The sequence below is a fragment of the Silene latifolia genome, chromosome 10 (genome assembly GCF_048544455.1).
Source record: "Silene latifolia isolate original U9 population chromosome 10, ASM4854445v1, whole genome shotgun sequence".
NCBI lineage: Eukaryota > Viridiplantae > Streptophyta > Magnoliopsida > Caryophyllales > Caryophyllaceae > Silene > Silene latifolia.
This window is the reverse complement of record NC_133535.1, coordinates 145,748,476-145,760,034: the sequence shown is the minus strand read 5'-3', so window position 1 is coordinate 145,760,034 and position 11,559 is coordinate 145,748,476. Positions and strand designations below refer to the sequence as shown.

Here is an 11,559-nt window from a genome sequence, read left to right as displayed (position 1 = left end):
TTTGTTGCCTTTAGTTATAAATCAATTCAAATCAAATCGCCCTCACAATTGTTACCTTAGACTAGAATTAGACAACTATAAATTGCATCGCCTCTCTGTGGTTCGACCCTGACTGCCACTAGCTATAGTAGTAGTTTGGACTATAAATTTATCTTTGGTACTCTACGACGGTATCACATACTGGTCGGTCGACCAGTTGTGTTAGTCGGTCGACCATTGGAGCTGGGATCAGAAAGCTCCTGACTGTCAAAGTGTGCAGTATCATCAGGTAGGTTGGTCGATCGACCATGGGATACGGTCGATCGACCATGAGTACTGGGAACGTGATCTTTTTCCGCATCAGAAACTTTAATAAGCTTCTCCATATTTCCCGAATCCTCTCCTTGCTTCACGGGTCTACCATAAGAAAGGCCACTTCGGAGATTAATGGCATTAATGGATTCAATAGGCACCTCAAATTTACTTGGTGAGTTAGCAACTTGATTAGCTGCGAAGATAGCTATTTGGCTTTCAATTTTATCCATATGAGCCATAAGAGCTTGGACTACCGTTCTCAATTCCGCAATCTCATTGGTGCCATGAACCGAAGCATTCTGCTCTGAATTTTCTTGCTTCAATTGTGCCACCTCAAGCTTTTTAGATTGAGCATTAACAGAAGCCTCAAGTGCCGCAACAGTACTCATCTCTACACTTGCTTTCCGCGACTGTCTACTCTCCAGCTTGTCAGATTTTGCATTCTGAGCTTCAAATTGTGCTATAATTCTTGAGACGTTAGACATCTTGGTGGAAGAATCAAAGGTACTCAAGCCATTCCTTTGATGTTCTCCTTCCAAAATCCTGCTTAGATAGGACCTGAAAGACCTATAAAAACAAAACTAAAGGAAAAAGATGAGAACTGCCTCAACGAATAAATCCCTTGAGGCTAAAGACAGACTAAAATAAAAACAACTAAAACTAGCGCTGCCTCCCCGGCAACAGCGCCAAAATTTGATGTGTGTCGTTGTGTGCACCAAAAATAATATTTATAATTCCAAACTACTACTAGCAAGCGGTAGTAAGGGTCGATCCGCAGGGAGGTAGGGAGATAATAGTTGCTTTCAATTTTAGTCTGAGGGTAACAATGAGGGGGATTTTGATATGAATAATAGCTAAACTAAATGCAAGTAAAATAAAAAGACAATAAGAAAAATAAGCAATGAAAATAAACGATGTGAACAAGTAATAAAAAGGAGCTAGGATGGTCGGGTCACTACAGCTACGATGGCACATAAGTTTAGGTAAGTCTCGAAACACAGTCGTGGGTAATGGGTATGACAAGTCCTCTCGGTCGAAGTCAACTAATAGCCCCTTTCGGTCTATGCTATTAGTCCCTAGGTGTCACTAATACTAACTTTCGTTCTTGACTAGTGATCCTAATGCCTAAATCACTTACCTTTCAGTCTAGCAATTTAGCCGTCTTAATTTGTTAATCTAAGCCCTTCCCTATCTTTCGATCTATGGGTTGGTCAAAACTAAGTATCTAACAAGTCTCCGTTAGGTCTCATTGATAGATATTGCACTTAACGAATCAAACGAAGCAAATCAGACACGAAGATGGTCGATCGACCAGCTACCCCAGTCGACCGACCACCCGACTCAGTCGACCGACCAGGTAAGCCAGTCGGTCGACCAAGCCCTAATCCGGGGATCACCTATTCTAATGCCATCTATGCTAAGTTCGCCTACATCCAAGCAATGATGATTTAGCTAGACATAATAACAACGATAACAACAATGTAATTTGCGATTAAAGGAATAGAATTCATAATTAAACTAGAAGAACAATTAAATTGCATAAAACGTTAATGACGGTTTCGGGATATCTACACTAGCAATTCTAAACTAAAAAGCAAATAAAGTGAACTGTAAGTTAAAAGGGAATAATACCGAAATAGCAAAGGAGAAGAAGATCCGAAGCAAAGCTTTATTGATGAATAAAGTATGAAGAACAATCTAACGTATTGAATAATTAATTGTAAGCTAATAATAACCTAATAGGAACTGAATGATTAATACAGGGGAGGAGTATTACGTTATATAGCAAAGTCACGTAACCTATATCTAAAAACCTAATTACATATGGGCTTAAATCACGTCTTTTAGTTTCTCGTCAGATTGAGGAGTGGTCTATCGACCATAGGGAGCAGTCTACCGACCAAATGTCGGGGTAACAGTAGCTTCTGACTAAAACTAAATCTCGTGCTTCAGTATACTTGGTCGGTCGACCAATGTATCCAGTCGATCGACCAAACGTGCTGTACAGCAATGCATTCTGACGAATTCTGCAGCGCGCGCTGATCTTAAAACAGCTGCCATTTCTTCGTTACTTATCGGAATAAAGCGATTCTCACGGCGTTGGAAAGCTAAGAGGATAAGATTTCACCTGCAATTGGAATATCTTGATTATCAGTTATAAAACTCGAGATATAGCCATTTGAAACAGGCTGCAATATCGTGAAGTGCTTCTTTGCTTGTCAAATGCTTCTAACTTGTACGCACCCATGCTTCCACTATCTTTAGGCCTTGAAACGCGCGCCAAGTTCATTCCTCAAGCTTTACCTTCATGTCAAATGCTATGCTAAATACTTAGGGACGGATTTGGCTCATTTTCCGCTGAAATCTTCATATTCCTACAAAATCACACGAAAAAGAAGAAATACACGAAACAAGGGAAATAGTAGCATAAACTACTCAATTAAGCTCTGAAATTCGTGTGAAATGAGGTGCAAAACATCATATATTAGACACGCATCAGTCGTCAAGAGTATCATTCTTGACCCATTTGAATTTTTGAACCATGTTGGCTAGATCAATGATATGGCCTCCCTTAACCGGTTTATAGGTTCCATCTTTGTTGAAGTCCCGGTTGAAGTGTTTTGCCAAATAAGTTACCAATCCCCCATTAACAATAAAGGTCGTGCCTTCCTTTCCTTGGTCAATATTGAGCCACCTCTCGATCAAAAGTCGAAAAATATTGTACCTCTTGGTGAACTCTCTACCAACATTCAAGGTTGACTCGAGATAAATAAAATCAAGCTCGGTGAAGTGGTTTGTTCCCTTTCTTGCAATCAAAGTATGCCCAACAACCTTGTGCCACACCCTTATTCCCGGATGATGGACATAAAGGGCACGACAATCATGGTAAGATGTAAACTTTCTCCCGGTAATAGCCTTCCATAAGGGAGCGGGATCATATTTTGTGGCGGGTTTCTTCACATAGGTCAAGTCATTGCTAAGACCAAAAACTTTACCAAACTCGGCATAAGACATTTTCCTATCAACATTCTCAAGGCGGAATTCAATGTTTGTTCGAGTTTCCACCTTGGTAAATTGCAATGAGCTTAAAAACTCCAAGGTGAGGGATGCGTAGGTCAACTCTTGCATATTAAACAAAGTAAGCAATCCCATGGACTCGAAGAAATTCTTTGTTTGTTCTAAGACACCCAATTTGGTCAAAGTCTCTTGGCATATGAACTTGGTGGGTAAAATAGATTTCTTAGTAAGAGATAAAAATTTCTTCCTATGGGCATCAGATATGAAAATTACCTCTGGATAATCATCTAGTTGCTCAACAACCGGAGTAGAAGTAGTAGTTTCCACCATAGTAGGAGTAGTCTCTTGAATCTCCATACTTGCACTTTGAACCACCAAAGCCTTTGAAGCTTGTAGAGCTTGTTGCCTTTTTGAGAGATTCTTCTTTGGAGGTGCCTTGTTTCCACCTTTTGTCCTAGCCATCTTCTCCTTGTATATGTAACACCAAAGGTATGCTTGATTTTTTCAAGTTTCAATAAGACCCAAATCGATTTAGGATAGTAGAATTTTGCCTTGTATCCTAAAAATCGATTCAAACTTTGAAGATTTTGGTGTTTTAATTGCTTGCTTGTTGACAATGGAGTGATTTTTTTGAGTTTTGAGGGAGTTTGGAATTAATTTGGGTGAATTTGGTTGAGAAATTTGATTTTTGTGGATGGAGGGATTGAGGGTTTTGAGGGTTTTGGAGATGTGGTTGTGTTTTGAATGAGTAAAATGAAATGGGAAAGGTGGGGTTTTAATCCAGTTGGATTTGAATTACACAGGGGAGACGAGCGGATTATGGGTCGGGACACTCGGATTCTGCTTCAGTTTGCTTCAGAAAATAAGACCGTGCTGAGACGAGCGTCTTTCTGAGGAGACGAGCAGATTTATTTGAGGACGCTCGTATTTCTTGTCAGGAAGAAATCCCAAATTTTATTAGCAGTAAGACGAGCGGATTCTTGTCGGGACGAGCGTCTTGACTGAGACGAGCGGATTCTCTGTGGAGACGCTCGGATCTTCAGTCAGACCAAAATTTTTCTTTCTAGCTCTCTCAGGACGAGTGTCTTCTTCCCAGGATGCTCGGATTTTTTGTTAGGACGAGCGAATTCTTGTTGGGCCGCTCGGATTGTCCCTCTGCCTCACGAATTCAGTTCCATCCGTGGGTATTTCATAACCCGTGTCATTTACTCTTCATTCCTTTGGTCTTCATTGTGGGGGCACTACTAAGGCTTGGATAGCCTAGGCAATTGCTATCCCCACACTATGTAAAAACACTACACATCAATAAACATATAAGTCCCTCCCTCACTTTCTCTCGAAATGATGAAAATCTTGATCAAGGCATAAAAATACAAATCCAAAATTTGACAAAAATGCAATACAATAAGTAAAATGCAAGTTAAGGGGTTAGAATATTTACAAATGGTGGTTTAGGAAGGACTCCACCAAAGTCTCATCCATAAATGAGATGTCAAGGGGGCATAGCCAAGGTGTTGTTGATGTTGCTCAACACCTTGAAGAAGTAGTCGAAAGGTTGTTCATTGTCATGATAAATATCCTCAATAGACCTTTGCACACGGTGTTCTTCATGGTGGTCTTGGGTCTAGCATTACCAATATAAGGATTGAATAATCCTTCAAACTCATCATCCCAAAGACCGCAAACTTCGTCTACTTGTTCCCCAATAGTATCATGAGTTGATGAGAACAACTCCTCTTTCTTCTTGTCATTATGGCCAATGAGGTCTTCTTCTTCTTCTCTTGTCATGAGTGGTGGTGAGCTATTCAAGCTCTCATTCTTGTTGAAACATTCTTGCTCTTTGGATGGAGCATCTTGGAGATTACCCATTTTCTTCTCCCATATAGGTGGTGATTCTTTACCTATATCTTGTTCTTTGCATTGAGATGCCAACTTCTTCCTATCACTTTCTTGGCTATAATGATCAACCATGAAACATAGCTCATGCAATCAGGGAGCTCTCATTGTCTTGTCAAGATTAAACGTGATTGTTTCATGTCCCACTTCAAGTGTGAGCTCTCCATGTTTTACGTCAATCACCGCTCCCGCGGTGTGTAAGAAAGGTCTTCCTAAAATGATGGTAATGTTGGAATCTTCTTCCATGTCAACAATAACAAAGTCCACCGGGATGAAGAACTTGCCAATTCTTACCGGCACATCTTCCCATACCCCTAAAGGTGTCTTCGTTGATCGATCCGTCATTTGAAGCGTGATATTAGTGCACTTGAGCTCTCCCATTCCTAGCCTCTTGCACACCGAATATGGCATGACACTCACACTTGCCCCATGGTCACATAGAGCTTTGTTGATTGTGGTGTCGCCAATGGTGCATGGAATAGAGAAGCTTCCCGGATCCTTTAGTTTTGGAGGTGAACTTCCTTGTAGGATGGCACTACTCACCTTAGTGAAAGCAATAGTCTCAAGTTTCCGGATGGATTTATTCTTTGTAAGAATATCTTTCATGTATTTCGCATAGGCCGGAACGTGATTGATTAATTCCATAAATGGAATTGAGACTTCCAAGTTTTTGACAATCTCCATAAACTTCCCAAGTTGTTCATCAAACTTAGGCTTAGCTTGACGACTTGGAAATGGAAGCCGAATCACAATAGACTCTTTCTCTTTAGCCTTCTCTTCATTCTCCTTTGAAACTTCTTGAATGGTGGTGGGTTCTTCTTTAGAGTCTTCAACAACTCTTTCCTTGTCACTAGCATTCACAACATCTTCATCAACGGGCCTCTTTGGCCCTTCATACCTTGTATCACTACTCAAATGGATGGCACTCACCGATTCTTTTCTTGTGGGATTACCTTGAGGTGGTAATTGCCCCTTTTGTCTTTGTGAACTTGAAGATGCTAATTGAGACATTTGGGTCTCCAACATCTTTGTGTGAGCTACTATGTTGTTAATGGTGATATCTTTTGCTTGGCTATCCTTTTGCATTTGAGTGAAAAATTCTTGTTGGTTCTTTTGCATTTGGAGGACCGCTTTTTGAACATCAAAACCTTGGTCATTTGTTTGATTGTATGGAGGTTGATTTTGATAACTTTGGTTTTGATTGTAAAAGGATCTTTGACCTTGGTTTCTTATTGGAGGTGGGGTGTATGTTGTTTGAGGGTTTTGAACATTTTGGCTTTTGTATGAGAGGTTGGGATGGAATTTGGTGTTTTCATTGTAATAGTTGGAATAAGGTGTACCACTCTTGTATGCTTGGAAATAATTCACTTGTTCACTTGTTCCCCTACATTCACTTTGGTCATGTCCCAAAGTTCCACAACTCTCACATACTCCACTTGGAATTGACGAAGATGCCACCATGGCATTAACATGTTGCTTAGGAGATTTGGAGGCCTCTACAAGTTTAGCCATAGCCTTCTCAAACTTCAAATTAATGGTATCAATATGAGCACTAAGTTGAGCACCCAATTGAGTAATTGAGTCCACTTCATGCTTTCCTCCTCTAGTAGCCTTCTGAGGTCTACTATATTGTGAGTTATGGACCGCCATTTCCTCAATCTTGTTCCATGTTTGATTATCATCAATTTCGGTAAACATACCATTTGATCTCATATTGAGAATGTTTCGGGAGTCTTCATATAGACCATTCTAAAATTGTTGTACAAGGAGTCACTCGCTAAGTCCATGATGTGGACAAGATCGGCAAGTATCCTCGAATCTCTCCTATGCTTCATACAAAGATTCCTCATCCCTTTGTTTTAACCCGGTGATTTGGGCTCTCAACATGTTGGTCTTCTCCGGAGGATAGAATTTATTGTAGAAAGCAAGTGCCAATATCTTCCAAGAGTCAATACCAAGAGTAGCCTTGTCTAGGCTCTTCAACCATTGTTTCGCGGAATCAATCAAAGAAAAAGTAAATAAGACCCATCGAATTTGGTCTTGAGTCACTCCGGTTTGAGAAATCGCATCACAATAGTCACAAAAAGTCTCCATATGAGAATGAGGGTCTTCACTAGACATCCCCCCAAATCGACTTCTCTCAACTAATTGTATAAATGCGGATTTTGAAATGAAATTACCGGTTAAGTGTTGTGGGGTAGGAGTACCATTTGGTAGGTTCTCCTTGGTTGGTACGGAATGTGATGAAAATTAAGGCATTGTGGGTTTATTTTGTGGTTGGCTATGTGTTGGTTTATCCTCTCCTTCTCTTGCAAAAGGGTTGATGAACTCAATGTTATTTGGTTGAATGTCCACAATCTCACCAATACCTCTCAAAGTATTCCTAGCAAGTCTTCTATTGTTGGTCAAAGTTCTTTCAATTTCAAGATCAACGGGTAACAAGTTACCTTGTGATCTCCTAGACATGAAAAATATCAAACAACTTGAAAACAATTAGAATAAACCTTGAGGAGTTTGGCTTCCCCAAGGTAAAGAAAGCCACAACTAAAAACAATCAAAGAAAATCAAATCAAGTTAACACCGTCCCCGGCAACGACGCCATTTTTGGTCGAGTTCGGTTTTGTTACTCGTCGTCAAACGTTACCTAGACCAAAACAATATTCATAACTTCACAAACTACTCTACTCTTAGTAAAGAGGTAAGTAAAGGTCGGATCCCAAGGGACGGGTATTGATGTAAGATTTTCGATTGGAAATGGTTGTGTCTAAGGGTGTCACAATTTGGGTTGAGGTAAGAGATCAACTAAACTAATCAATAATGCAAATAGAGTAATGAAAACAAGCAAGATGATTAAAATGAGGTGTAAACAATTGATTAAAAGCACTAGGGTGTCATGAGTTCATAGGGGATTCATGGGATTTGATCATACAAACATATTCTCTACTAGATGCAAGCACTTATTGTTATGATGGGATCGAGTTAGTGTATATCTTACAATCCCTAGGAAGGTTTGGGTCCCGGAGCCGAATCGATTAGATTGTACAACACCTACAAGTCGACTTAATCCTCCCTATCCAACTATATGCATGGTCTAATGAGACTCGAGTTGGTTTATGTCTTACAAGTCTCATTGAAAAGGTAAGTGATGGGTAAAAAAATGCAAGTATTCATAGGCTCGCATTTCATCAAACATAACATGTGCATAAGTTGGAATCACAACAAGCAAGCAAATTAATTATGAAAACATATTAGATTAAGCATGAATCAATCCCCATGTTGGTTTCCCTTAATTCCCCATTAACCCTAATTAAGGAAACTACTCACTCATTATCAAGTTTAACATGCTAACAAGGTTGTTAATCATACTAGCAAGGCAAAACATGATGAACAAATGAAGATGATTAACAATAATTAAAAAGGATTATGAGAGAATTATACCTATAAAGATGATTCCAAATAATAAAGCAAAGAATAATAGAAGTACTTGATGATTGATGGAAGGTTGTCAATCCTCCAAATATACCCAAATAATCTTCTAATTACCCAAAATAAATGATGAACAATAGAGAAATTAAGGAACGATTAAGAAGTGAGATTTGTATTAATGCTAAATTAAGAGTTGATTACAAGATTAAGAGAGTATTAAGATTTGATTAAGATAATATTAAGATCCTATTAAGATGACATGCTAATCTAGGTAGTACAATGGGGTATTTATACTAGAGATTAGGTACAAGGATTAGGGTTACTAAGGGCTTAAATGACTATTAAGACCCTTAAGAAAAGTTAAGGAAGTGCTCCTCTCCAAGGAGATGCTCATCTCCGTTTTGGTAGTCTCCAGGAAATCTGCTCGTCCACGGGCGTCTAGGCAGTAAGCACGGTGGGTTCTGCAAGGGAATTTGAGCGGATCATGGGAGAGACGCTCGGATTTGTTGGCCTCAAGACGAGCGTCTTGGCATCGGGACGCTCGGATTGGTGGGCAGGGAGACGCTCATCCTGGGCAGGGAGACGCTCAGATTCTAGGTCAACACTAATCTTTTCTTCTTTCCTCAACAATCCTCGGGGATCTTGTTGGGGATGCAAGGATCCTTTCATCATGGGTTGTTGGCCTTAGGTGGGCAAGGTTGCGGTCCCCGACTGGCGGTGTGGATTACCTGTTGCGGCAATAATTTGGCAGGACTACACACTTAAGTGTGTAGTCGGATATGCGATATGATTGATACCGTCGTTTTAGTATCAAAAATAAATACCTAAGTACTACTAACAGAAGTCAGCGGTAAGTAGGGTCGATCTCCACAGGGAGGCTAAAGTATCTATCTGTTAATTACGTCTGTCTAGTAACAATTGGGGGGTTTTTAAATCGGTTTCTAAACTAATGAAGGTCTAAAGCAAGAGAAATAAAGACAAGAGCAATAAAGACAAGAAAAGCAAAGTATGCGATCAGATAGAGAGAGATATGTCAGGATTTGTTGGCACCATGGCGGTTCACTAACTCAATCATAAATAGTCCAGACGATCTACTGTGAGAAGGGCAAGGGAAAGATCCTTCCGGTCCGCTATCCACCCTAGATTACAACTAACTTAACTTTCGTCCTCATTAGAGTAGTCTACTATTAATAGCAGGTCTGTTCATTCCAATCTTCCGATCTGGGAGCGAATTTAACCAGATTAAGGGGGTTTAGAAGCGTGCACTCAACTAAACTTATTACAGTTATATTGCTATAAAACAGTTCTCACAGTCAATCATCTAGCCTATTCACAACATCGTCACTTCTCTACCATGATTCCCCTAATCCTAACATAAGAGGGATTAGCTACTCATGCTTTTGATGATAACAACAGAAACAACAATGAATATGCTAATAAGAGACATGATAAAGAGAATTAAGGGATAAATTGTATACTAATAATGATAACAATAGAATAGAAATTAAAGGACAATGAAGTAAAGAAAAACAATAATTAAGAGCAAGCAAGAATTAAGTTAAGATTAAGAGAAAGGAAAGATTACAAAGTAGCGAATCCGGATTAAAGAGGCAAAGCAAAGTTCCAGCAGTAATTAGAGTAGAGTAAAGTATTGTAAGATGTGATTAAGAGTATATGAGATGATTATTAACCTAAAGACGACTTCCTTGCTTTTGATGATATCTTTCTCACGTTGCTATCAAAACCCGACAAAATAACCTGTAAAACCAACTTACTCGATCGAGTAAGTGACTTACTCGATCGAGTGGCTCCTACTCGATCGAGTGGCCCCTACTCGATCGAGTACCCATCAGACAGAACACTATTTCGTATGCAAAACTCCCTTACTCGATAGAGTACCCAACAGCACATAAAACCGTAGTATTACACTTGATTCCATCATCATATTGACATTGTGTTTCAATGTCAATCCTCATTGACACAAACCTCATCTTTTACGAAAAGCAGGAGACCTTTTTCGATTTCTCACAAACTTTATATTTTAAATAGGAAATCTGGAAAAAAGGAATAACCCTTTTAAATAAAAAGAAAATAAGAAACGTCTTGTTTCCAAAAATTAACTTTGGGAAGTTAAAATAATTTTAACCCTTTCCCTCTTTTTCAAGGATAATCATTACCATTAGTCGGCGGTTTACATGCCCAGTCTGCTACGTTCACCAATAAGTCAAATCAAACCCCCAACTGTCTCACCATATTCGAAGAGACACGCAAGTGGGCAAGTGGAAATAATAATTTCCACGGACTAATTCCAAAATTTGCCTTTTTATGCTAAGGACTTTTGAGACATGCAGTGCCGATCCAAATTAGTTGCTTATTTGTTCAGCGCCTGATCATTTCATTCACCATTCTAAACCCTTTACTGGTTCATGAGCATTTTGTGAACTTTAATCAGATATGTTTGTAAAAAGGCTACTAGAATTATATCTGAGCATAAAACCTCCATTTTAAAGAATGCGAAGCGATAAAAAGAAACTAATAACTTATTATTATCATTTTCTAATATTTCAACATTTACATAATAATGCAGCAACTTATAATTGTTGTACAAAACATAAAATAAAATGTGACAAAATATACACTGTCACATAAAATCTACAAAACACAACGAGAAAACATTTTCATTTTGTTCCCCAAAAAAGGAAAATACAATTAACAGTTGTTCTAAACAACATTAAGGTGTTGCGGCCTCCTGACCACCCAGGTCAAACTAAATGACATCCAAACCCGCCAAACCCTCAAGATAACCTTCTTCATCTTCTTGATCAATATAACCGGTATCTCCATCATCCAGGAAATCCACAGGATTGACATTACTCCAGTCATATTCTGGTGGAGGGGCCACCGGAGGGAGGAGCAACAACATTT

The 11,559-nt window shown here is 39.3% G+C and overlaps 1 non-coding gene across 1 annotated transcript; it reads left to right on the top strand.

Moving 5' to 3' along the window:
* Positions 1 to 6,988: 6,988 nt before the first annotated feature.
* On the top strand, positions 6,989 to 7,095 carry LOC141609573 (small nucleolar RNA R71). Its single transcript, XR_012527496.1, has one exon. It is a non-coding gene; the product is annotated as a small nucleolar RNA R71 (small nucleolar RNA).
* Positions 7,096 to 11,559: the final 4,464 nt, after the last annotated feature.